Source organism: Halichoeres trimaculatus, unplaced genomic scaffold, assembly GCF_033239565.1.
Source record: "Halichoeres trimaculatus isolate MK-OKI-2021-1 unplaced genomic scaffold, fHalTri1.1 fHalTri1_scaffold_16, whole genome shotgun sequence".
Lineage (NCBI taxonomy): Eukaryota > Metazoa > Chordata > Actinopteri > Labriformes > Labridae > Halichoeres > Halichoeres trimaculatus.
The window spans coordinates 21,062,973-21,090,363 of NW_027437194.1; the positions used below are offsets into that span (position 1 = coordinate 21,062,973).

The 27,391-nt window shown below is 44.4% G+C and overlaps 5 non-coding genes across 5 annotated transcripts; all 5 read left to right on the top strand.

Annotated features, from left to right (window-relative positions):
• The first annotated feature begins 18,985 nt into the window (after nucleotides 1-18,985).
• On the top strand, nucleotides 18,986-19,058 carry trnas-gga (transfer RNA serine (anticodon GGA)). The gene has a single exon. It is a non-coding gene; the product is annotated as a tRNA-Ser (tRNA).
• A 4,473-nt stretch (nucleotides 19,059-23,531) lies between these two features.
• Nucleotides 23,532-23,604, top strand: trnaf-aaa (transfer RNA phenylalanine (anticodon AAA)). The gene has a single exon. It is a non-coding gene; the product is annotated as a tRNA-Phe (tRNA).
• Nucleotides 23,605-24,541: 937 nt separating this feature from the next.
• trnaf-aaa (transfer RNA phenylalanine (anticodon AAA)) lies at nucleotides 24,542-24,614 on the top strand. Its single transcript has one exon. It is a non-coding gene; the product is annotated as a tRNA-Phe (tRNA).
• Nucleotides 24,615-25,046: 432 nt separating this feature from the next.
• Nucleotides 25,047-25,119, top strand: trnaf-aaa (transfer RNA phenylalanine (anticodon AAA)). The gene has a single exon. It is a non-coding gene; the product is annotated as a tRNA-Phe (tRNA).
• Nucleotides 25,120-26,562: 1,443 nt separating this feature from the next.
• On the top strand, nucleotides 26,563-26,635 carry trnas-gga (transfer RNA serine (anticodon GGA)). Its single transcript has one exon. It is a non-coding gene; the product is annotated as a tRNA-Ser (tRNA).
• The last annotated feature ends 756 nt before the right edge of the window (nucleotides 26,636-27,391 follow it).

Consider the following 27,391-nt stretch of genomic DNA (forward strand, 5'->3'; position numbering starts at 1 on the left):
TTTTCTGAGAGCCCATGATGTCAGAAAGAGTTTTCTGTTCTTGGTTTTGACCAGTACATTTCAGGTTCCCATGGTCATTGAAGGGCCCCTAGTTTGGACTTTGGGCTTTGCTTGAAGGCAATGTTTCCATCATGGGCATTGTATTGAGTCCAAAGTCTATTGCAATCCTCCCTTGTGAAAGCTTTTTCAACCTCACCAAGCTTGTCCTCTTTCAACTATCACAGTGTGAAAGGAGGCACACATGTCCATGAGGTATTTCACATGTATCTGATTGGAGCTGAAGGAGCCGAAATAGCTCAGTTAGGAGAGCTTTGGTCTGAAAATCTAATGGGTTACTGGTTCAATCCTGAGTTTTGGCAACCAAGCTTTGCGTGCACACATGTGTCTTTCACATTGTATTCTCAGTTGGCCAAGTGACCAAAAACCTTTGAAGCTTGAACAACAGAAAGGCACTTTGAGTCCAACTTCCAGCCAAACTGTCCTGAGGCTAGGCACATTGAAGTCTATTTTCTGAGAGCCCATGATGTCAGAAAGAGTTTTCTGTTCTTGGTTTTGACCAGTACATTTCAGGTTCCCATGGTCATTGAAGGGCCCCTAAGTTGGACTTTGGGCTTTGCTTGAAGGCAATGTTTCCATCATGGGCATTGTATTGAGTCCAAAATCTATTGCAATCCTCCCTTGTGAAAGCTTTTTCAACCTCACCAAGCTTGTCCTCTTTCAACTATCACAGTGTGAAAGGAGGCACACATGTCCATGAGGTATTTCACATGTATCTGATTGGAGCTGAAGGAGCCAAAATAGCTCAGTTGGGAGAGCTTTGGTCTGAAAATCTAAAGGTTACTGGTTCAATCCTGGGTTTCGGCAACCAAGCATTGCGTGCACACATGTGTCTTTCAAATGGTAATCTCAGTTTGCCAAGTGACCAAAAACCTTTGAAGCTTGAACAACAGAAAGGCACTTTGAGTCAAAATTCCAGCCAAACTGTCCTGAGGCCAGGCGCATTGAAGTCCATTTTCTGAGAGCCCATGATGTCAGAAAGAGTTTACTGTTCTTGGTTTTGACCAGTACATTTCAGGTTCCCATGGTCATCGAAAGGCCCCTTGTTTGGACTTTGGGCTTTGCTTGAAGGCAATGTTTCCATCATGAGCATTGTATTGAGTCCAATGTCTATTGCAATCCTCCCTTGTGAAAGCTTTTTTAACCTCACCAAGCTTTTCCTCTTTCAACTATCACAGTGTGAAAGGAGGCACACATGTCCATGAGGTTTTTCACATGTATCTGATTGGAGCTGAAGGAGCCGAAATAGCTCAGTTGGGAAAGCTTTGGTCTGAAGATCTAATGGGTTACTGGTTCAATCCTGGGTTTCGGCAACCAAGCATTGCGTGCACACATGTGTCTTTCACTGGGTAGTCTCAGATTGCCAATTGACCAAAAACCTTTGAAGCTTGAAAAACAGAAAGGCACTTTGAGTCCAACTTCCAGCCAAACTGTCCTGAGGCTAGGCACATTGAAGTCCATTTTCTGAGAGCCCATGATGTCAGAAAGAGTTTTCTGTTCTTGGTTTTGACCAGTACATTTCAGGTTCCCATCGTCATCGAAGGGCCCATAGTTTGGACTTTGGGTTTTGCTTGAAGGAAATGTTTCCATCATGGGCATTGTATTGAGTCCAAACTCTATTGCAATCCTCCCTTGTGAAAGCTTTTTCAACCTCATCAAGCTTGTCCTCTTTCAACTATCACAGTGTGAAAGGAGGCACACATGTCCATGAGGTTTTTCACATGTATCTGATTGGAGCTGAAGGAGCCGAAATAGCTCAGTTGGGAGAGCTTTGGTCTGAAGATCTAAAGGTTACTGGTTCAATCCTGGGTTTCGGCAGCCAAGCTTTGCGTGCACACATGTGTCTTTCAAATTGTATTCTCAGTTGGCCAAGTGACCAAAAACCTTTGAAGCTTGGAAAAACAGAAAGGCACTTTGAGTCCAACTTCCAGCCAAACTGTCCTGAGGCCAGGCACATTGAAGTCCATTTTCTGAGAGCCCATGATGTCAGAAAGAGTTTTCTGTTCTTGGTTTTGACCAGTACATTTCAGGTTCCCATGGTAATTGAAGGGCCCCTAGTTTGGACTTTGGGCTTTGCTTGAAGGCAATGTTTCCATCATGGGCATTGTATTGAGTCCAAAGTCTATTGCAATCCTCCCTTGTGAAAGCTTTTTCAACCTCACCAAGCTTGTCCTCTTTCAACTATCACAGTGTGAAAGGAGGCACACATGTCCATGAGGTATTTCACATGTATCTGATTGGAGCTGAAGGAGCCGAAATAGCTCAGTTAGGAGAGCTTTGGTCTGAAAATCTAATGGGTTACTGGTTCAATCCTGAGTTTTGGCAACCAAGCTTTGCGTGCACACATGTGTCTTTCACATTGTATTCTCAGTTGGCCAAGTGACCAAAAACCTTTGAAGCTTGAACAACAGAAAGGCACTTTGAGTCCAACTTCCAGCCAAACTGTCCTGAGGCTAGGCACATTGAAGTCTATTTTCTGAGAGCCCATGATGTCAGAAAGAGTTTTCTGTTCTTGGTTTTGACCAGTACATTTCAGGTTCCCATGGTCATTGAAGGGCCCCTAAGTTGGACTTTGGGCTTTGCTTGAAGGCAATGTTTCCATCATGGGCATTGTATTGAGTCCAAAATCTATTGCAATCCTCCCTTGTGAAAGCTTTTTCAACCTCACCAAGCTTGTCCTCTTTCAACTATCACAGTGTGAAAGGAGGCACACATGTCCATGAGGTATTTCACATGTATCTGATTGGAGCTGAAGGAGCCAAAATAGCTCAGTTGGGAGAGCTTTGGTCTGAAAATCTAAAGGTTACTGGTTCAATCCTGGGTTTCGGCAACCAAGCATTGCGTGCACACATGTGTCTTTCAAATGGTAATCTCAGTTTGCCAAGTGACCAAAAACCTTTGAAGCTTGAACAACAGAAAGGCACTTTGAGTCAAAATTCCAGCCAAACTGTCCTGAGGCCAGGCGCATTGAAGTCCATTTTCTGAGAGCCCATGATGTCAGAAAGAGTTTACTGTTCTTGGTTTTGACCAGTACATTTCAGGTTCCCATGGTCATCGAAAGGCCCCTTGTTTGGACTTTGGGCTTTGCTTGAAGGCAATGTTTCCATCATGAGCATTGTATTGAGTCCAATGTCTATTGCAATCCTCCCTTGTGAAAGCTTTTTTAACCTCACCAAGCTTTTCCTCTTTCAACTATCACAGTGTGAAAGGAGGCACACATGTCCATGAGGTTTTTCACATGTATCTGATTGGAGCTGAAGGAGCCGAAATAGCTCAGTTGGGAAAGCTTTGGTCTGAAGATCTAATGGGTTACTGGTTCAATCCTGGGTTTCGGCAACCAAGCATTGCGTGCACACATGTGTCTTTCACTGGGTAGTCTCAGATTGCCAATTGACCAAAAACCTTTGAAGCTTGAAAAACAGAAAGGCACTTTGAGTCCAACTTCCAGCCAAACTGTCCTGAGGCTAGGCACATTGAAGTCCATTTTCTGAGAGCCCATGATGTCAGAAAGAGTTTTCTGTTCTTGGTTTTGACCAGTACATTTCAGGTTCCCATCGTCATCGAAGGGCCCATAGTTTGGACTTTGGGTTTTGCTTGAAGGAAATGTTTCCATCATGGGCATTGTATTGAGTCCAAACTCTATTGCAATCCTCCCTTGTGAAAGCTTTTTCAACCTCATCAAGCTTGTCCTCTTTCAACTATCACAGTGTGAAAGGAGGCACACATGTCCATGAGGTTTTTCACATGTATCTGATTGGAGCTGAAGGAGCCGAAATAGCTCAGTTGGGAGAGCTTTGGTCTGAAGATCTAAAGGTTACTGGTTCAATCCTGGGTTTCGGCAGCCAAGCTTTGCGTGCACACATGTGTCTTTCAAATTGTATTCTCAGTTGGCCAAGTGACCAAAAACCTTTGAAGCTTGGAAAAACAGAAAGGCACTTTGAGTCCAACTTCCAGCCAAACTGTCCTGAGGCCAGGCACATTGAAGTCCATTTTCTGAGAGCCCATGATGTCAGAAAGAGTTTTCTGTTCTTGGTTTTGACCAGTACATTTCAGGTTCCCATGGTAATTGAAGGGCCCCTAGTTTGGACTTTGGGCTTTGCTTGAAGGCAATGTTTCCATCATGGGCATTGTATTGAGTCCAAAGTCTATTGCAATCCTCCCTTGTGAAAGCTTTTTCAACCTCACCAAGCTTGTCCTCTTTCAACTATCACAGTGTGAAAGGAGGCACACATGTCCATGAGGTATTTCACATGTATCTGATTGGAGCTGAAGGAGCCGAAATAGCTCAGTTAGGAGAGCTTTGGTCTGAAGATCTAATGGGTTACTGGTTCAATCCTGAGTTTCGGCAACCAAGCTTTGCGTGCACACATGTGTCTTTCACATTGTATTCTCAGTTGGCCAAGTGACCAAAAACCTTTGAAGCTTGAACAACAGAAAGGCACTTTGAGTCCATTTTCCAGCCAAACTGTCCTGAGGCTAGGCACATTGAAGTCTATTTTCTGAGAGCCCATGATGTCAGAAAGAGTTTTCTGTTCTTGGTTTTGACCAGTACATTTCAGGTTCCCATGGTCATTGAAGGGCCCCTAAGTTGGAATTTGGGCTTTGCTTGAAGGCAATGTTTCCATCATGGGCATTGTATTGAGTCCAAAATCTATTGCAATCCTCCCTTGTGAAAGCTTTTTCAACCTCACCAAGCTTGTCCTCTTTCAACTATCACAGTGTGAAAGGAGGCACACATGTCCATGAGGTATTTCACATGTATCTGATTGGAGCTGAAGGAGCCAAAATAGCTCAGTTGGGAGAGCTTTGGTCTGAAGATCTAAAGGTTACTGGTTCAATCCTGGGTTTCGGCAACCAAGCATTGCGTGCACACATGTGTCTTTCAAATGGTAATCTCAGTTTGCCAAGTGACCAAAAACCTTTGAAGCTTGAACAACAGAAAGGCACTTTGAGTCAAAATTCCAGCCAAACTGTCCTGAGGGCAGGCGCATTGAAGTCCATTTTCTGAGAGCCCATGATGTCAGAAAGAGTTTACTGTTCTTGGTTTTGACCAGTACATTTCAGGTTCCCATGGTAATCGAAGGGCCCCTCGTTTGGACTTTGGGCTTTGCTTGAATGCATTGTTTCCATCATGGGCATTGTATTGAGTCCAAACTGTATTGCAATCCTCCCTTGTGAAAGCTTTTTCAACCTCACCAAGCTTGTCCTCTTTCAATTATCACAGTGTGAAAGGAGGCACACATGTCCATGAGGTTTTTCACATGTATCTGATTGGAGCTGAAGGAGCTGAAATAGCTCAGTTGGGAGAGCTTTGGTCTGAAGATCTAAAGGTTACTGGTTCAATCCTGGGTTTCAGCAACCAAGCAATGCGTGCACACTTGTGTCTTTCAAATTGTATTCTCAGTTGGCCAAGTGACCAAAAACCTTTGAAGCTTGAAAAACAGAAAGGCACTGTGAGTCCAACTTCCAGCCAAACTGTCCTGAGGCTAGGCACATGGAAGTCCATTTTCTGAGAGCCCATGATGTCAGAAAGAGTTTACTGTTCCTGTTTTTGACCAGTACATTTCAGGTTCCCATGGTTATCGAAGGGCCCATAGTTTGGACTTTGGGCTTTGCTTGAAGGCAATGCTTCTATCATGGGCACTGTATAGAGTCCAAACTCTATTGCAATCCTCCCTTGTGAAAGCTTTTTCAACCTCACCAAGCTTGTCCTCTTTCAACTATCACAGTGTGAAAGGAGGCACACATGTCCATGAGGTTTTTCACATGTATCTGATTGGAGCTGAAGGAGCCGAAATAGCTCAGTTGGGAGAGCTTAAGTCTGAAGATCTAAAGGTCAATGGTTCAATCCTGGGTTTCAGCAACCAAGCCTTGCGTGCACACATGTGTCTTTCAAATGGTAATCTCAGTTTGCCAAGTGACCAAAAACCTTTGAAGCTTGAAAAACAGAAAGGCACTTTGTGTCCTGTTTTCAGCCAAACTGTCCTGAGGCCAGGCACATTGAAGTCCATTTTCTGAGAGCCCATCATGTCAGAAAGAGTTTTCTGTTCTTGGTTTTGACCAGTCCATTTCATGGTCCCATGGTCATTGAAGGGCCCCTCGTTTGGACTTTGGGCTTTGCTTGAAGGCAATGTTTCCATCATGGGCATTGTATTGAGTCCAAAGTCTATTGCAATCCTCCCTTGTGAAAGCTTTTTCAACCTCACCAAGCTTGTCCTCTTTCAACTATCACAGTGTGAAAGGAGGCACACATGTCCATGAGGTTTTTCACATGTATCTGATTGGAGCTGAAGGAGCCGAAATAGCTCAGTTGGGACAGCTTTGGTCTGAAGATCTAAAGGTTACTGGTTCAATCCTGGGTTTCGGCAGCCAAGCATTGCGTGCACACATGTGTCTTTCAAATGGTATTCATAGTAGGCCAAGTGACCAAAAACCTTTGAAGCTTGGAAAAACAGAAAGGCACTTTGAGTCCAACTTTCAGCCAAACTGTCCTGAGGCCAGGCACATTGATGTCCATTTTCGGGGAGCCCATGATGTCAGAAAGAGTTTTCTGCTCTTGGTTTTGACCAGTACATTTCAGGTTCCCATGGTCATCGAAGGGCCCCTAGTTTGGACTTTGGGCTTTGCTTGAAGGAAATGTTTCCATCATGGGCATTGTATTGAGTCCAAACTCTATTGCAATCCTCCCTTGTGAAAGCTTTTTCAACCTCACCTAGCTTGTCCTCTTTCAACTATCACAGTGTGAAAGGAGGCACACATGTCCATGAGGTTTTTCACATGTATCTGATTGAAGCCAAAGGAGCCGAAATAGCTCAGTTGGGAGAGCTTTAGTCTGAAGATCTAAAGGTTACTGGTTCAATCCTGGGTTTCGGCAGCCAAGCTTTGCGTGCACACATGTGTCTTTCAAATTTAATTCTCATTTGGCCAAGTGACCAAAAACCTTTGAAGCTTGAACAACAGAAAGGCACTTTGTGTCCCTTTTTTCAGCCAAACTGTCCTCAGGCCAGGCACATTGAAGTCCATTTTCGGGGAGCCCATGATGTCAGAAAGAGTTTTCTGTTCTTGGTTTTGACCAAACCATTTCATGGTCCCATGGTCATTGAAGGGCCCCTCGTTTGGACTTTGGGCTTTGCTCGAAGGCAATGTTTCAATCATGGGCATTGTATTGAGTCCAAACTCTATTGCAATCCTCCCTTGTGAAAGCTTTTTCAACCTCACCAAGCTTGTCCTCTTTCAACTATCACAGTGTGAAAGGAGGCACACATGTCCATGAGGTATTTCACATGTATCTGATTAGAGCTGAATGAGCCGAAATAGCTCAGTTGGGAGAGCTTTAGTCTGAAGATCTAAAGGTTACTGGTTCAATCCTGGGTTTCGGCAGCCAAGCTTTGCGTGCACACATGTGTCTTTCAAGTTGTATTCATAGTTGGCCAAGTGACCAAAAACCTTTGAAGCTTGAACAACAGAAAGGCACTTTGAGTCCAACTTCCAGCCCAACTGTCCTGAGGCCAGGCACATTGAAGTCCATTTTCTGAGAGCCCATGATGTCAGAAAGAGTTTTCTGTTCTTGGTTTTGACCAGTCCATTTCATGGTCCCATGGTCATTGAAGGGCCCCTCGTTTGGACTTTGGGCTTTGCTTGAAGGCAATGTTTCCATCATGGGCATTGTATTGAGTCCAAAGTCTATTGCAATCCTCCCTTGTGAAAGCTTTTTCAACCTCACCAAGCTTGTCCTCTTTCAACTATCACAGTGTGAAAGGAGACACACATGTCCATGAGGTATTTCACATGTATCTGATTGGAGCTGAAGGAGCCGAAATAGCTCAGTTGGGAGAGCTTTAGTCTGAAGATCTAAAGGTTACTGGTTCAATCCTGGGTTTCAGCAGCCAAGCTTTGCGTGCACACATGTGTCTTTCAAATTGTATTCTCAGTTGGCCAAGTGACCAAAAACCTTTGAAGCTTGAAAAACAGAAAGGCACTTTGAGTCCAACTTTCAGCCAAACTGTCCTGAGGCTAGGCACATTGAAGTCCATTTTCTGAGAGCCCATCATATCAGAAAGAGTTTTCTGTTCTTGGTTTTGACCAGTCCATTTCATGGTCCCATGGTCGTTGAAGGGCCCCTCGTTTGGACTTTGGGCTTTGCTTGAAGGCAATGTTTCCATCATGGGCATTGTATTGAGTCCAAAGTCTATTGCAATCCTCCCTTGTGAAAGCTTTTTCAACCTCACCAAGCTTGTCCTCTTTCAACTATCACAGTGTGAAAGGAGACACACATGTCCATGAGGTATTTCACATGTATCTGATTGGAGCTGAAGGAGCCGAAATAGCTCAGTTGGGAGAGCTTTAGTCTGAAGATCTAAAGGTTACTGGTTCAATCCTGGGTTTCAGCAGCCAAGCTTTGCGTGCACACATGTGTCTTTCAAATTGTATTCTCAGTTGGCCAAGTGACCAAAAACCTTTGAAGCTTGAAAAACAGAAAGGCACTTTGTGTCCTGTTTTCAGCCAAACTGTCCTGAGGCCAGGCACATTGAAGTCCATTTTCTGAGAGCCCATCATGTCAGAAAGAGTTTTCTGTTCTTGGTTTTGACCAGTCCATTTCATGGTCCCATGGTCATTGAAGGGCCCCTCGTTTGGACTTTGGGCTTTGCTTGAAGGCAAGGTTTCCATCATGGGCATTGTATTGAGTCCAAAGTCTATTGCAATCCTCCCTTGTGAAAGCTTTTTCAACCTCACCAAGCTTGTCCTCTTTCAACTATCACAGTGTGAAAGGAGGCACACATGTCCATGAGGTTTTTCACATGTATCTGATTGGAGCTGAAGGAGCCGAAATAGCTCAGTTGGGACAGCTTTGGTCTGAAGATCTAAAGGTTACTGGTTCAATCCTGGGTTTCGGCAGCCAAGCATTGCGTGCACACATGTGTCTTTCAAATGGTATTCATAGTAGGCCAAGTGACCAAAAACCTTTGAAGCTTGGAAAAACAGAAAGGCACTTTGAGTCCAACTTTCAGCCAAACTGTCCTGAGGCCAGGCACATTGATGTCCATTTTTGGGGAGCCCATGATGTCAGAAAGAGTTTTCTGCTCTTGGTTTTGACCAGTACATTTCAGGTTCCCATGGTCATCGAAGGGCCCCTAGTTTGGACTTTGGGCTTTGCTTGAAGGAAATGTTTCCATCATGGGCATTGTATTGAGTCCAAAGTCTATTGCAATCCTCCCTTGTGAAAGCTTTTTCAACCTCACCTAGCTTGTCCTCTTTCAACTATCACAGTGTGAAAGGAGGCACACATGTCCATGAGGTTTTTCACATGTATCTGATTGAAGCCAAAGGAGCCGAAATAGCTCAGTTGGGAGAGCTTTAGTCTGAAGATCTAAAGGTTACTGGTTCAATCCTGGGTTTCGGCAGCCAAGCTTTGCGTGCACACATGTGTCTTTCAAATTTAATTCTCATTTGGCCAAGTGACCAAAAACCTTTGAAGCTTGAACAACAGAAAGGCACTTTGTGTCCCTTTTTTCAGCCAAACTGTCCTCAGGCCAGGCACATTGAAGTCCATTTTCGGGGAGCCCATGATGTCAGAAAGAGTTTTCTGTTCTTGGTTTTGACCAAACCATTTCATGGTCCCATGGTCATTGAAGGGCCCCTCGTTTGGACTTTGGGCTTTGCTCGAAGGCAATGTTTCAATCATGGGCATTGTATTGAGTCCAAACTCTATTGCAATCCTCCCTTGTGAAAGCTTTTTCAACCTCACCAAGCTTGTCCTCTTTCAACTATCACAGTGTGAAAGGAGGCACACATGTCCATGAGGTATTTCACATGTATCTGATTAGAGCTGAATGAGCCGAAATAGCTCAGTTGGGAGAGCTTTAGTCTGAAGATCTAAAGGTTACTGGTTCAATCCTGGGTTTCGGCAGCCAAGCTTTGCGTGCACACATGTGTCTTTCAAGTTGTATTCATAGTTGGCCAAGTGACCAAAAACCTTTGAAGCTTGAACAACAGAAAGGCACATTGAGTCCAACTTCCAGCCCAACTGTCCTGAGGCCAGGCACATTGAAGTCCATTTTCTGAGAGCCCATGATGTCAGAAAGAGTTTTCTGTTCTTGGTTTTGACCAGTCCATTTCATGGTCCCATGGTCATTGAAGGGCCCCTCGTTTGGACTTTGGGCTTTGCTTGAAGGCAATGTTTCCATCATGGGCATTGTATTGAGTCCAAAGTCTATTGCAATCCTCCCTTGTGAAAGCTTTTTCAACCTCACCAAGCTTGTCCTCTTTCAACTATCACAGTGTGAAAGGAGACACACATGTCCATGAGGTATTTCACATGTATCTGATTGGAGCTGAAGGAGCCGAAATAGCTCAGTTGGGAGAGCTTTAGTCTGAAGATCTAAAGGTTACTGGTTCAATCCTGGGTTTCAGCAGCCAAGCTTTGCGTGCACACATGTGTCTTTCAAATTGTATTCTCAGTTGGCCAAGTGACCAAAAACCTTTGAAGCTTGAAAAACAGAAAGGCACTTTGAGTCCAACTTTCAGCCAAACTGTCCTGAGGCTAGGCACATGGAAGTCCATTTTCTGAGAGCCCATGATGTCAGAAAGAGTTTTCTGTTCTTGGTTTTGACCGGTACATTTCAGGTTCCCATGGTAATCGAAGGGCCCCTAGTTTGGACTTTGGGCTTTGCTTGAAGGCAATGTTTCCATCATGGGCATTGTATTGAGTCCAAACTCTATTGCAATCCTCCCTTGTGAAAGCTTTTTCAACCTCACCAAGCTTGTCCTCTTTCAACTATCACAGTGTGAAAGGAGGCACACATGTCCATGAGGTTTTTCACATGTATCTGATTAGAGCTGAAGGAGCCGAAATAGCTCAGTTGGGAGAGCTTTGGTCTGAAGATCTAAAGGTTACTGGTTCAATCCTGGGTTTCGGCAACCAAGCATTGCGTGCACACATGTGTCTTTCAAATGGTAATCTCAGTTTGCCAAGTGACCAAAAACCTTTGAAGCTTGAACAACAGAAAGGCTCTTTGAGTCCAAATTCCAGCCAAACTGTCCTGAGGCCAGGCGCAATGAAGTCCATTTTCTGAGAGCCCATGATGTCAGAAAGAGTTTTCTGTTCTTGGTTTTGACCAAACCATTTCATGGTCCCATGGTCATTGAAGGGCCCCTAGTTTGGACTTTGGGCTTTGCTTGAAGGCAATGTTTCAATCATGGGCATTGTATTGAGTCCAAAGTCTATTGCAATCCTCCCTTGTGAAAGCTTTTTCAACCTCACCAAGCTTGTCCTCTTTCAACTATCACAGTGTGAAAGGAGGCACACATGTCCATGAAGTTTTTCACATGTTTCTGATTGGAGCTGAAGGAGCCGAAATAGCTCAGTTGGGAGAGCTTTAGTCTGAAGATCTAAAGGTTACAGGTTCAAACCTGGGTTTCGGCAGCCAAGCATTGCGTGCACACATGTGTCTTTCAAATGGTATTCATACTAGGCCAAGTGACCAAAAACCTTTGAAGCTTGAAAAACAGAAAGGCACTTTGTGTCCCTTTTTTCAGCCAGACTGTCCTGAGGCCAGGCACATGGAAGTCCATTTTCTGAGAGCCCATGATGTCAGAAAGAGTTTTCTGTTCTTGGTTTTGACCAAACCATTTCATGGTCCCATGGTCATCGAAGGGCCCCTCGTTTGGACTTTGGGCTTTGCTCGAAGGCAATGTTTCCATCATGGGCATTGTATTGAGTCCAAAGTCTATTGCAATCCTCCCTTGTGAAAGCTTTTTCAACCTCACCAAGCTTGTCCTCTTTCAACTATCACAGTGTGAAAGGAGGCACACATGTCCATGAGGTATTTCACATGTATCTGATTGGAGCTGAAGGAGCCGAAATAGCTCAGTTGGGAGAGCTTTGGTCTGAAGAACTAAAGGTTACTGGTTCAATCCTGGGTTTCGGCAGCCAAGCATTGCGTGCACACATGTGTCTTTCAAATGGAATTCATAATAGGCCAAGTGACCAAAAACCTTTGAAGCTTGAAAAACAGAAAGGCACTTTGAGTCCAACTTTCAGCCAAACTGTCCTGAGGCCAGGCACATTGATGTCCATTTTCGGGGAGCCCATGATGTCAGAAAGAGTTTTCTGTTCTTGGTTTTGACCAGTACATTTCAGGTTCCCATGGTCATCGAAGGGCCCCTAGTTTGGACTTTGGGCTTTGCTTGAAGGAAATGTTTCCATTATGGGCATTGTATTGAGTCCAAAGTCTATTGCAATCCTCCCTTGTGAAAGCTTTTTCAACCTCACCAAGCTTGTCCTCTTTCAACTATCACAGTGTGAAAGGAGGCACACATGTCCATGAGGTATTTCACATGTATCTGATTGGAGCTGAAGGAGCCGAAATAGCTCAGTTGGGAGAGCTTTGGTCTGAAGAACTAAAGGTTACTGGTTCAATCCTGGGTTTCGGCAGCCAAGCATTGCGTGCACACATGTGTCTTTCAAATGGAATTCATAATAGGCCAAGTGACCAAAAACCTTTGAAGCTTGAAAAACAGAAAGGCACTTTGAGTCCAACTTTCAGCCAAACTGTCCTGAGGCCAGGCACATTGATGTCCATTTTCGGGGAGCCCATGATGTCAGAAAGAGTTTTCTGTTCTTGGTTTTGACCAGTACATTTCAGGTTCCCATGGTCATCGAAGGGCCCCTAGTTTGGACTTTGGGCTTTGCTTGAAGGAAATGTTTCCATTATGGGCATTGTATTGAGTCCAAAGTCTATTGCAATCCTCCCTTGTGAAAGCTTTTTCAACCTCACCAAGCTTGTCCTCTTTCAACTATCACAGTGTGAAAGGAGACACACATGTCCATGAGGTATTTCACATGTATCTGATTGGAGCTGAAGGAGCCGAAATAGCTCAGTTGGGAGAGCTTTAGTCCAAAGATCTAAAGGTTACTGGTTCAATCCTGGGTTTCAGCAGCCAAGCTTTGCGTGCACACATGTGTCTTTCAAATTGTATTCTCAGTTGGCCAAGTGACCAAAAACCTTTGAAGCTTGAACAACAGAAAGGCACTTTGAGTCCAACTTCCAGCCAAACTGTCCTGAGGCTAGGCACATGGAAGTCCATTTTCTGAGAGCCCATGATGTCAGAAAGAGTTTACTGTTCCTGTTTTTGACCAGTACATTTCAGGTTCCCATGGTTATCGAAGGGCCCATAGTTTGGACTTTGGGCTTTGCTTGAAGGCAATGCTTCTATCATGGGCACTGTATAGAGTCCAAACTCTATTGCAATCCTCCCTTGTGAAAGCTTTTTCAACCTCACCAAGCTTGTCCTCTTTCAACTATCACAGTGTGAAAGGAGGCACACATGTCCATGAGGTTTTTCACATGTATCTGATTGGAGCTGAAGGAGCCGAAATAGCTCAGTTGGGAGAGCTTAAGTCTGAAGATCTAAAGGTCAATGGTTCAATCCTGGGTTTCAGCAACCAAGCCTTGCGTGCACACATGTGTCTTTAAAATGGTAAACTCAGTTTGCCAAGTGACCAAAAACCTTTGAAGCTTGAAAAACAGAAAGGCACTTTGTGTCCTGTTTTCAGCCAAACTGTCCTGAGGCCAGGCACATTGAAGTCCATTTTCTGAGAGCCCATCATGTCAGAAAGAGTTTTCTGTTCTTGGTTTTGACCAGTCCATTTCATGGTCCCATGGTCATTGAAGGGCCCCTCGTTTGGACTTTGGGCTTTGCTTGAAGGCAATGTTTCCATCATGGGCATTGTATTGAGTCCAAAGTCTATTGCAATCCTCCCTTGTGAAAGCTTTTTCAACCTCACCAAGCTTGTCCTCTTTCAACTATCACAGTGTGAAAGGAGGCACACATGTCCATGAGGTTTTTCACATGTATCTGATTGGAGCTGAAGGAGCCGAAATAGCTCAGTTGGGACAGCTTTGGTCTGAAGATCTAAAGGTTACTGGTTCAATCCTGGGTTTCGGCAGCCAAGCATTGCGTGCACACATGTGTCTTTCAAATGGTATTCATAGTAGGCCAAGTGACCAAAAACCTTTGAAGCTTGGAAAAACAGAAAGGCACTTTGAGTCCAACTTTCAGCCAAACTGTCCTGAGGCCAGGCACATTGATGTCCATTTTCGGGGAGCCCATGATGTCAGAAAGAGTTTTCTGCTCTTGGTTTTGACCAGTACATTTCAGGTTCCCATGGTCATCGAAGGGCCCCTAGTTTGGACTTTGGGCTTTGCTTGAAGGAAATGTTTCCATTATGGGCATTGTATTGAGTCCAAACTCTATTGCAATCCTCCCTTGTGAAAGCTTTTTCAACCTCACCTAGCTTGTCCTCTTTCAACTATCACAGTGTGAAAGGAGGCACACATGTCCATGAGGTTTTTCACATGTATCTGATTGAAGCCAAAGGAGCCGAAATAGCTCAGTTGGGAGAGCTTTAGTCTGAAGATCTAAAGGTTACTGGTTCAATCCTGGGTTTCGGCAGCCAAGCTTTGCGTGCACACATGTGTCTTTCAAATTTAATTCTCATTTGGCCAAGTGACCAAAAACCTTTGAAGCTTGAACAACAGAAAGGCACTTTGTGTCCCTTTTTTCAGCCAAACTGTCCTCAGGCCAGGCACATTGAAGTCCATTTTCGGGGAGCCCATGATGTCAGAAAGAGTTTTCTGTTCTTGGTTTTGACCAAACCATTTCATGGTCCCATGGTCATTGAAGGGCCCCTCGTTTGGACTTTGGGCTTTGCTCGAAGGCAATGTTTCAATCATGGGCATTGTATTGAGTCCAAACTCTATTGCAATCCTCCCTTGTGAAAGCTTTTTCAACCTCACCAAGCTTGTCCTCTTTCAACTATCACAGTGTGAAAGGAGGCACACATGTCCATGAGGTATTTCACATGTATCTGATTAGAGCTGAATGAGCCGAAATAGCTCAGTTGGGAGAGCTTTAGTCTGAAGATCTAAAGGTTACTGGTTCAATCCTGGGTTTCGGCAGCCAAGCTTTGCGTGCACACATGTGTCTTTCAAGTTGTATTCATAGTTGGCCAAGTGACCAAAAACCTTTGAAGCTTGAACAACAGAAAGGCACTTTGAGTCCAACTTCCAGCCCAACTGTCCTGAGGCCAGGCACATTGAAGTCCATTTTCTGAGAGCCCATGATGTCAGAAAGAGTTTTCTGTTCTTGGTTTTGACCAGTCCATTTCATGGTCCCATGGTCATTGAAGGGCCCCTCGTTTGGACTTTGGGCTTTGCTTGAAGGCAATGTTTCCATCATGGGCATTGTATTGAGTCCAAAGTCTATTGCAATCCTCCCTTGTGAAAGCTTTTTCAACCTCACCAAGCTTGTCCTCTTTCAACTATCACAGTGTGAAAGGAGACACACATGTCCATGAGGTATTTCACATGTATCTGATTGGAGCTGAAGGAGCCGAAATAGCTCAGTTGGGAGAGCTTTAGTCTGAAGATCTAAAGGTTACTGGTTCAATCCTGGGTTTCAGCAGCCAAGCTTTGCTTGCACACATGTGTCTTTCAAATTGTATTCTCAGTTGGCCAAGTGACCAAAAACCTTTGAAGCTTGAAAAACAGAAAGGCACTTTGAGTCCAACTTTCAGCCAAACTGTCCTGAGGCTAGGCACATGGAAGTCCATTTTCTGAGAGCCCATGATGTCAGAAAGAGTTTTCTGTTCTTGGTTTTGACCGGTACATTTCAGGTTCCCATGGTAATCGAAGGGCCCCTAGTTTGGACTTTGGGCTTTGCTTGAAGGCAATGTTTCCATCATGGGCATTGTATTGAGTCCAAACTCTATTGCAATCCTCCCTTGTGAAAGCTTTTTCAACCTCACCAAGCTTGTCCTCTTTCAACTATCACAGTGTGAAAGGAGGCACACATGTCCATGAGGTTTTTCACATGTATCTGATTAGAGCTGAAGGAGCCGAAATAGCTCAGTTGGGAGAGCTTTGGTCTGAAGATCTAAAGGTTACTGGTTCAATCCTGGGTTTCGGCAACCAAGCATTGCGTGCACACATGTGTCTTTCAAATGGTAATCTCAGTTTGCCAAGTGACCAAAAACCTTTGAAGCTTGAACAACAGAAAGGCTCTTTGAGTCCAAATTCCAGCCAAACTGTCCTGAGGCCAGGCGCAATGAAGTCCATTTTCTGAGAGCCCATGATGTCAGAAAGAGTTTTCTGTTCTTGGTTTTGACCAAACCATTTCATGGTCCCATGGTCATTGAAGGGCCCCTCGTTTGGACTTTGGGCTTTGCTCGAAGGCAATGTTTCAATCATGGGCATTGTATTGAGTCCAAAGTCTATTGCAATCCTCCCTTGTGAAAGCTTTTTCAACCTCACCAAGCTTGTCCTCTTTCAACTATCACAGTGTGAAAGGAGGCACACATGTCCATGAAGTTTTTCACATGTTTCTGATTGGAGCTGAAGGAGCCGAAATAGCTCAGTTGGGAGAGCTTTAGTCTGAAGATCTAAAGGTTACAGGTTCAAACCTGGGTTTCGCCAGCCAAGCATTGCGTGCACACATGTGTCTTTCAAATGGTATTCATACTAGGCCAAGTGACCAAAAACCTTTGAAGCTTGAAAAACAGAAAGGCACTTTGTGTCCCTTTTTTCAGCCAGACTGTCCTGAGGCCAGGCACATGGAAGTCCATTTTCTGAGAGCCCATGATGTCAGAAAGAGTTTTCTGTTCTTGGTTTTGACCAAACCATTTCATGGTCCCATGGTCATCGAAGGGCCCCTCGTATGGACTTTGGGCTTTGCTCGAAGGCAATGTTTCCATCATGGGCATTGTATTGAGTCCAAAGTCTATTGCAATCCTCCCTTGTGAAAGCTTTTTCAACCTCACCAAGCTTGTCCTCTTTCAACTATCACAGTGTGAAAGGAGGCACACATGTCCATGAGGTATTTCACATGTATCTGATTGGACCTGAAGGAGCCGAAATAGCTCAGTTGGGAGAGCTTTGGTCTGAAGAACTAAAGGTTACTGGTTCAATCCTGGGTTTCGGCAGCCAAGCATTGCGTGCACACATGTGTCTTTCAAATGGAATTCATAATAGGCCAAGTGACCAAAAACCTTTGAAGCTTGAGAAACAGAAAGGCACTTTGAGTCCAACTTTCAGCCAAACTGTCCTGAGGCCAGGCACATTGATGTCCATTTTCGGGGAGCCCATGATGTCAGAAAGAGTTTTCTGTTCTTGGTTTTGACCAGTACATTTCAGGTTCCCATGGTCATCGAAGGGCCCCTAGTTTGGACTTTGGGCTTTGCTTGAAGGAAATGTTTCCATTATGGGCATTGTATTGAGTCCAAAGTCTATTGCAATCCTCCCTTGTGAAAGCTTTTTCAACCTCACCAAGCTTGTCCTCTTTCAACTATCACAGTGTGAAAGGAGGCACACATGTCCATGAGGTATTTCACATGTATCTGATTGGAGCTGAAGGAGCCGAAATAGCTCAGTTGGGAGAGCTTTGGTCTGAAGAACTAAAGGTTACTGGTTCAATCCTGGGTTTCGGCAGCCAAGCATTGCGTGCACACATGTGTCTTTCAAATGGAATTCATAATAGGCCAAGTGACCAAAAACCTTTGAAGCTTGAAAAACAGAAAGGCACTTTGAGTCCGACTTTCAGCCAAACTGTCCTGAGGCCAGGCACATTGATGTCCATTTTCGGGGAGCCCATGATGTCAGAAAGAGTTTTCTGTTCTTGGTTTTGACCAGTACATTTCAGGTTCCCATGGTCATCGAAGGGCCCCTAGTTTGGACTTTGGGCTTTGCTTGAAGGAAATGTTTCCATTATGGGCATTGTATTGAGTCCAAAGTCTATTGCAATCCTCCCTTGTGAAAGCTTTTTCAACCTCACCAAGCTTGTCCTCTTTCAACTATCACAGTGTGAAAGGAGACACACATGTCCATGAGGTTTTTCACATGTATCTGATTGGAGCTGAAGGAGCCGAAATAGCTCAGTTGGGAGAGCTTTAGTCCAAAGATCTAAAGGTTACTGGTTCAATCCTGGGTTTCAGCAGCCAAGCTTTGCGTGCACACATGTGTCTTTCAAATTGTATTCTCAGTTGGCCAAGTGACCAAAAACCTTTGAAGCTTGAACAACAGAAAGGCACTTTGAGTCCAACTTCCAGCCAAACTGTCCTGAGGCTAGGCACATTGAAGTCCATTTTCTGAGAGCCCATGATGTCAGAAAGAGTTTTCTGTTCTTGGTTTTGACCAGTACATTTCAGGTTCCCATGGTCATTGAAGGGCCCCTAGTTTGGACTTTGGGCTTTGCTTGAAGGCAATGTTTCCATCATGGGCAATGTATTGAGTCCAAACTTTATTGCAATCCTCCCTTGTGAAAGCTTTTTCAACCTCACCAAGCTTGTCCTCTTTCAACTATCACAGTGTGAAAGGAGGCACACATGTCCATGAGGTATTTCACATGTATCTGATTGGAGCTGAAGGAGCCGAAATAGCTCAGTTGGGAGAGCTTTGGTCTGAAGATCTAAAGGTTACTGGTTCAATCCTGGGTTTCAGCAACCAAGCATTGCGTGCACACATGTGTCTTTCAAATGGTTATCTCAGTTTGCCAAGTGACCAAAAACCTTTGAAGCTTGAAAAACAGAAAGGCACTTTGAGTCCAACTTCCAGCCAAACTGTCCTGAGGCCAGGCGCATTGAAGTCCATTTTCTGAGAGCCCATGATGTCAGAAAGAGTTTACTGTTCTTGGTTTTGACCAGTACATTTCAGGTTCCCATGGTCATCGAAGGGCCCCTAGTTTGGACTTTGGGCTTTCCTTGAAGGCATTGTTTCCATCATGGGCATTGTATTGAGTCCAAACTTTATTGCAATCCTCCCTTGTGAAAGCTTTTTCAACCTCACCTAGCTTGTCCTCTTTCAACTATCACAGTGTGAAAGGAGGCACACATGTCCATGAGGTTTTTCACATGTATCTGATTGGAGCTGAAGGAGCCGAAATAGCTCAGTTGGGAGAGCTTTAGTCTGGAGATCTAAAGGTTACTGGTTCAAACCTGGGTTTCGGCAGACAAGCATTGCGTGCACACATGTGTCTTTCAAATTGTATTCATAGTAGCCCAAGTGACCAAAAACCTTTGAAGCTTGAAAAACAGAAAGGCACTTTGTGACCCTTTTTTCAGCCAGACTGTCCTGAGGCCAGGCACATGGAAGTCCATTTTCTGAGAGCCCATGATGTCAGAAAGAGTTTTCTGGTCTTGGTTTTGACCAGTACATTTCAGGTTCCCATGGTTATCGAAGGGCCCATAGTTTGGACTTTGGGCTTTGCTTGAAGGCAATGTTTCCATCATGGGCACTGTATTGAGTCCAAACTTTATTGCAATCCTCCCTTGTGAAAGCTTTTTCAACCCCACCAAGCTTGTCCTCTTTCAACTATCACGATGTGAAAGGAGGCACACATATCCATGAGGTTTTTCACATGTATCTGATTGGAGCTGAAGGAGCCGAAATAGCTCAGTTGGGAGAGCTTTGGTCTGAAGATCTAAAGGTTACTGGTTCAATCCTGGGTTTCGGCAACCAAGCATTGCGTGCACACATGTGTCTTTCAAATTGTATTCTCAGTTGGCCAAGTGACCAAAAACCTTTGAAGCTTGAACAACAGAAAGGCACTGTGAGTCCAACTTCCAGCCAAACTGTCCAGAGGCCAGGCACATGGAAGTCCATTTTCTGAGAGCCCATGATGTCAGAAAGAGTTTTCTGGTCTTGGTGTTGACCAAACCATTTCATGGTCCCATGGTCATCGAAGGGCCCCTCATTTGGACTTTGGGCTTTGCTCGAAGGCAATGTTTCAATCATGGGCATTGTATTGAGTCCAAAGTCTATTGCAATCCTCCCTTGTGAAAGCTTTTTCAACCTCACCAAGCTTGTCCTCTTTCAACTATCACAGTGTGAAAGGAGGCACACATGTCCATGAAGTTTTTCACATGTTTCTGATTGGAGCTGAAGGAGCCGATATAGCTCAGTTGGGAGAGCTTTAGTCTGAAGATCTAAAGGTTACTGGTTCAAACCTGGGTTTCGGCAGCCAAGCATTGCGTGCACACATGTGTCTTTCAAATGGTATTCATACTAGGCCAAGTGACCAAAAACCTTTGAAGCTTGAAAAACAGAAAGGCACTTTGAGTCCAACTTTCAGCCAAACTGTCCTGAGGCCAGGCACATTGATGTCCATTTTCGGGGAGCCCATGATGTCAGAAAGAGTTTTCTGTTCTTGGTTTTGACCAGTACATTTCAGGATCCCATGGTCATAGAAGGGCCCCTAGTTTGGACTTTGGGCTTTGCTTGAAGGAAATGTTTCCATCATGGGCATTGTATTGAGTCCAAACTCTATTGCAATCCTCCCTTGTGAAAGCTTTTTCAACCTCACCAAGCTTGTCCTCTTTCAACTATCACAGTGTGAAAGGAGGCACACATGTCCATGAGGTTTTTCACATGTATCTGATTGGAGCCAAATGAGCTGAAATAGCTCAGTTGGGAGAGCTTTAGTCTGAAGATCTAAAGGTTACTGGTTCAATCCTGGGTTTCGGCAACCAAGCATTGCGTGCACACATGTGTCTTTCAAATTGTATTCTCAGTTGGCCAAGTGACCAAAAACCTTTGAAGCTTGAACAACAGAAAGGCACTTTGAGTCCAACTTCCAGCCAAACTGTCCTGAGGCTTGGCACATTGAAGTCCATTTTCTGAGAGCCCATGATGTCAGAAAGAGTTTTCTGTTCTTGGTTGTGACCAGTACATTTCAGGTTCCCATGGCAATCGAAGGGCCCCTAGTTTGGACTTTGGGCTTTGCTTGAAGGCAATGTTTCCATCATGGGCATTGTATTGAGTCCAAACTCAATTGCAATCCTCCCTTGTGAAAGCTTTTTCAACCTCACCAAGCTTGTGCTTTTTCAGCTATCACAGTGTGAAAGGAGGCACACATGTCCATGAGATTTTTCACATGTATCTGATTGAAGCTGAAGGAGCCGAAATAGCTCAGTTGGGAGAGCGTTAGTCTGAAGATCTAAAGGTTACTGGTTCAATCCTGGGTTTCGGCAACCAAGCTTTGCGTGCACACATGTGTCTTTCAAATGGTATTCTCAGTTGGCCAAGTGACCAAAAACCTTTGAAGCTTGAAAAACAGAAAGACACTTTGTGTCCTGTTTTCAGCCAAACTGTCCTGAGGCCAGGCACATTGAAGTCCATTTTCTGAGAGCCCATCATGTCAGAAAGAGTTTTCTGTTCTTGGTTTTGACCAGTCCATTTCATGGTCCCATGGTCATTGAAGGGCCCCTCGTTTGGACTTTGGGATTTGCTTGAAGGCATTGTTTCCATCATGGGCATTGTATTGAGTCCAAAGTCTATTGCAATCCTCCCTTGTGAAAGCTTTTTCAACCTCACCAAGCTTGTCCTCTTTCAACTATCACAGTGTGAAAGGAGGCACACATGTCCATGAGGTATTTCACATGTATCTGATTGGAGCTGAAGGAGCCGAAATAGCTCAGTTGGGAGAGCGTTGGTCTGAAGATCTAAAGGTTACTGGTTCAATCCTGGGATTCCGCAACCCAGCATTGCGTGCACACATGTGTCTTTCAAATGGTAATCTCAGTTTGCCAAGTGACCAAAAACCTTTGAAGCTTGAACAACAGAAAGGCACTTTGAGTCCAAATTCCAGCCAAACTGTCCTGAGGCCAGGCGCATTGAAGTCCATTTTCTGAGAGCCCATGATGTCAGAAAGAGTTTACTGTTCTTGGTTTTGACCAGTACATTTCAGGTTCCCATGGTAATCGAAGGGCCCCTAGTTTGGACTTTGGGCTTTGCTTGAAGGCATTGTTTCCATCATGGGCATTGTATTGAGTCCAAACTTTATTGCAATCCTCCCTTGTGAAAGCTTTTTCAACCTCACCAAGCTTGTCCTCTTTCAACTATCACAGTGTGAAAGGAGGCACACATGTCCATGAGGTATTTCACATGTATCTGATTGGAGCTGAAGGAGCCGAAATAGCTCAGTTGGGAGAGCTTAAGTCTGAAGATCTAAAGGTTACTGGTTAAATCCTGGGTTTCGGCAACCAAGCATTGCGTGCACACATGTGTCTTTCAAATGGTATTCATAGTAGGCCAAGTGACCAAAAACCTTTGAAGCTTGAAAAACAGAAAGGCACTTTGAGTCCAACTTTCAGCCAAACTGTCCTGAGGCCAGGCACATTGATGTCCATTTTCGGGGAGCCCATGATGTCAGAAAGAGTTTTCTGTTCTTGGTTTTGACCAGTACATTTCAGGTTCCCATGGTCATAGAAGGGCCCCTAGTTTGGACTTTGGGCTTTGCTTGAAGGAAATGTTTCCATCATGGGCATTGTATTGAGTCCAAACTCTATTGCAATCCTCCCTTGTGAAAGCTTTTTCAACCTCACCAAGCTTGTCCTCTTTCAACTATCACAGTGTGAAAGGAGGCACACATGTCCATGAGGTTTTTCACATGTATCTGATTGGAGCCAAATGAGCTGAAATAGCTCAGTTGGGAGAGCTTTAGTCTGAAGATCTAAAGGTTACTGGTTCAATCCTGGGTTTCGGCAACCAAGCATTGCGTGCACACATGTGTCTTTCAAATTGTATTCATAGTAGGCCAAGTGACCAAAAACCTTTGAAGCTTGAACAACAGAAAGGCACTGTGAGTCCAACTTCCAGCCAAACTGTCCTGAGGCTTGGCACATTGAAGTCCATTTTCTGAGAGCCCATGATGTCAGAAAGAGTTTTCTGTTCTTGGTTGTGACCAGTACATTTCAGGTTCCCATGGTCATTGAAGGGCCCCTAAGTTGGACTTTGGGCTTTGCTTGAAGGCAATGTTTCCATCATGGGCATTGTATTGAGTCCAAAGTCTATTGCAATCCTCCCTTGTGAAAGCTTTTTCAACCTCACCAAGCTTGTCCTCTTTCAACTATCACAGTGTGAAAGGAGGCACACATGTCCATGAGGTATTTCACATGTATCTGATTGGAGCTGAAGGAGCCGAAATAGCTCAGTTGGGAGAGCTTTGGTCTGAAGATCTAAAGGTTACTGGTTCAATCCTGGGTTTCGGCAACCAAGCATTGCGTGCACACATGTGTCTTTCAAATGGTAATCTCAGTTTGCCAAGTGACCAAAAACCTTTGAAGCTTGAACAACAGAAAGGCACTTTGAGTCCAAATTCCAGCCAAACTGTCCTGAGGCCAGGCACATTGAAGTCCATTTTCTGAGAGCCCATGATGTCAGAAAGAGTTTTCTGTTCTTGGTTTTGACCAGTACATTTCAGGTTCCCATGGTAATCAAAGGGCCCCTAGTTTGGACTTTGGGCTTTGCTTGAAGGCATTGTTTCCATCATGGGCATTGTATTGAGTCCAAACTTTATTGCAATCCTCCCTTGTGAAAGCTTTTTCAACCTCACCAAGCTTGTCCTTTTTCAACTATCACAGTGTGAAAGGAGGCACACATGTCCATGAGGTATTTCACATGTATCTGATTGGAGCTGAAGGAGCTGAAATAGCTCAGTTGGGAGAGCTTTAGTCTAAAGATCTAAAGGTTACTGGTTCAATCCTGGGTTTCAGTAACCAAGCTTTGCGTGCACACATGTGTCTTTCAAATTGTATTCTCAGTTGGCCAAGTGACCAACAACCTTTGAAGCTTGAAAAACAGAAAGGCACTTTGTGTCCTGTTTTCAGCCAAACTGTCCTGAGGCCAGGCGCATTGAAGTCCATTTTCTGAGAGCCCATGATGTCAGAAAGAGTTTTCTGTTCTTGGTTTTGACCAGTCCATTTCATGGTCCCATGGTCATTGAAGGGCCCCTCGTTTGGACTTTGGGCTTTGCTTGAAGGCAATGTTTCCATCATGGGCATTGTATTGAGTCCAAACTTTATTGCAATCCTCCCTTGTGAAAGCTTTTTCAACCTCACCAAGCTTGTCCTCTTTCAACTATCACAGTGTGAAAGGAGGCACACATGTCCATGAGGTATTTCACATGTATCTGATTGGAGCTGAAGGAGCCGAAATAGCTCAGTTGGGAGAGCTTTGGTCTGAAGATCTAAAGGTTACTGGTTCAATCCTGGGTTTCGGCAACCAAGCATTGCGTGCACACATGTGTCTTTCAAATGGTAATCTCAGTTTGCCAAGTGACCAAAAACCTTTGAAGCTTGAACAACAGAAAGGCACTTTGAGTCCAAATTCCAGCCAAACTGTCCTGAGGCCAGGCACATTGAAGTCCATTTTCTGAGAGCCCATGATGTCAGAAAGAGTTTTCTGTTCTTGGTTTTGACCAGTACATTTCAGGTTCCCATGGTAATCAAAGGGCCCCTAGTTTGGACTTTGGGCTTTGCTTGAAGGCATTGTTTCCATCATGGGCATTGTATTGAGTCCAAACTTTATTGCAATCCTCCCTTGTGAAAGCTTTTTCAACCTCACCAAGCTTGTCCTTTTTCAACTATCACAGTGTGAAAGGAGGCACACATGTCCATGAGGTATTTCACATGTATCTGATTGGAGCTGAAGGAGCTGAAATAGCTCAGTTGGGAGAGCTTTAGTCTAAAGATCTAAAGGTTACTGGTTCAATCCTGGGTTTCAGTAACCAAGCTTTGCGTGCACACATGTGTCTTTCAAATTGTATTCTCAGTTGGCCAAGTGACCAACAACCTTTGAAGCTTGAAAAACAGAAAGGCACTTTGTGTCCTGTTTTCAGCCAAACTGTCCTGAGGCCAGGCACATTGAAGTCCATTTTCTGAGAGCCCATCATGTCAGAAAGAGTTTTCTGTTCTATGTTTTGACCAGTCCATTTCATGGTCCCATGGTCATTGAAGGGCCCCTCGTTTGGACTTTGGGCTTTGCTTGAAGGCAATGTTTCCATCATGGGCATTGTATTGAGTCCAAACTTTATTGCAATCCTCCCTTGTCAAAGCTTTTTCAACCTCACCAAGCTTGTCCTCTTTCAACTATCGCAGTGTGAAAGGAGGCACACATGTCCATGAGGTATTTCACATGTATCTGATTGGAGCTGAAGGAGCTGAAATAGCTCAGTTGGGAGAGCTTTAGTCTAAAGATCTAAAGGTTACTGGTTCAATCCTGGGTTTCAGTAACCAAGCTTTGCGTGCACACATGTGTCTTTCAAATTGTATTCTCAGTTGGCCAAGTGACCAACAACCTTTGAAGCTTGAAAAACAGAAAGGCACTTTGTGTCCTGTTTTCAGCCAAACTGTCCTGAGGCCAGGCACATTGAAGTCCATTTTCTGAGAGCCCATCATGTCAGAAAGAGTTTTCTGTTCTATGTTTTGACCAGTCCATTTCATGGTCCCATGGTCATTGAAGGGCCCCTCGTTTGGACTTTGGGCTTTGCTTGAAGGCAATGTTTCCATCATGGGCATTGTATTGAGTCCAAACTTTATTGCAATCCTCCCTTGTCAAAGCTTTTTCAACCTCACCAAGCTTGTCCTCTTTCAACTATCGCAGTGTGAAAGGAGGCACACATGTCCATGAGGTTTTTCACATGTATCTGATTGGAGCTGAAGGAGCCGAAATAGCTCAGTTGGGACAGCTTTGGTCTGAAGATCTAAAGGTTACTGGTTCAATCCTGGGTTTCGGCAGACAAGCATTGCGTGCACACATGTGTCTTTCAAATGGTATTCACACTAGGCCAAGTGACCAAAAACCTTTGAAGCTTGAAAAACAGAAAGGCACTTTGTGTCCCATTTTTCAGCCAGACTGTCCTGCGGCCAGGCACATGGAAGTCCATTTTCTGAGAGCCCATGATGTCAGAAAGATTTTTCTGTTCTTGGTTTTGACCAGTACATTTCATGGTCCCATGGTCATCGAAGGGCCCGTAGTTTGGACTTTGGGCTTTGCTTGAAGGCAATGTTTCCATCATGGGCACTGTATTGAGTCCAAACTCTATTGCAATCCTCCCTTGTGAAAGCTTTTTCAACCTCACCAAGCTTGTCCTCTTTCAACTATCACGATGTGAAAGGAGGCACACATGTCCATGAGGTATTTCACATGTATCTGATTGGAGCTGAAGGAGCCAAAATAGCTCAGTTGGGAGAGCGTTGGTCTGAAGATCTAAAGGTTACTGGTTCAATCCTGGGTTTCGGCAACCAAGCATTGCGTGCACACATGTGTCTTTCAAATTGTATTCTCAGTTGGCCAAATGACCAAAAACCTTTGAAGCTTGAACAACAGAAAGGCACTGTGAGTCCAACTTCCAGCCAAACTGTCCTGAGGCTTGGCACATTCAAGTCCATTTTCTGAGAGCCCATGATGTCAGAAAGAGTTTTCTGTTCTTGGTTTTGACCAGTACATTTCAGGTTCCCATGGTCATTGAAGGGCCCCTTGTTTGGACTTTGGGCTTTGCTTGAAGGCAATGTTTCCATCATGGGCATTGTATTGAGTCCAAAGTCTATTGCAATCCTCCCATGTGAAAGCTTTTTCAACCTCACCAAGCTTGTCCTCTTTCAACGATCACAGTGTGAAAGGAGGCACACATGTCCATGAGGTTTTTCACATGTATCTGATTGGAGCTGAAGGAGCCGAAATAGCTCAGTTGGGAGAGATTTAGTCTGGAGATCTAAAGGTTACTGGTTCGAACCTGGGTTTCGGCAGACAAGCATTGCGTGCACACATGTGTCTTTCAAATGGTATTCATACTAGGCCAAGTGACCAAAAACCTTTGAAGCTTGAAAAACAGAAAGGCGCTTTGTGTCCCTTTTTTCAGCCAGACTCTCCTGAGGCCAGGCACATGGAAGTCCATTTTCTGAGAGCCCATGATGTCAGAAAGATTTTTCTGTTCTTGGTTTTGACCAGTACATTTCAGGTTCCCATGGTTATCGAAGGGCCCGTAGTTTGGACTTTGGGCTTTGCTTGAAGGCAATGTTTCCATCATGGGCACTGTATTGAGTCCAAAGTCTATTGCAATCCTCCCATGTGAAAGCTTTTTCAACCTCACCAAGCTTGTCCTCTTTCAACGATCACAGTGTGAAAGGAGGCACACATGTCCATGAGGTATTTCACATGTATCTGATTGGAGCTGAAGGAGCCGAAATAGCTCAGATGGGAGAGCTTTGGTCTGAAAATCTAAAGGTTACTGGTTCAATCCTGGGTTTCGGCAGCCAAGCTTTGCGTGCACACATGTGTCTTTCAAATTTAATTCTCATTTGGCCAAGTGACCAAAAACCTTTGAAGCTTGAAAAACAGAAAGGCACTTTGAGTCCTGTTTTCAGCCAGACTGTCCTGAGGCCAGGCACATTGAAGTCCATTTTCTGAGAGCCCATGATGTCAGAAAGAGTTTTCTGTTCTTGGTTTTGACCAGTACCTTTCATGGTCCCATGGTCATTGAAGGGCCCCTCGTTTGGACTTTG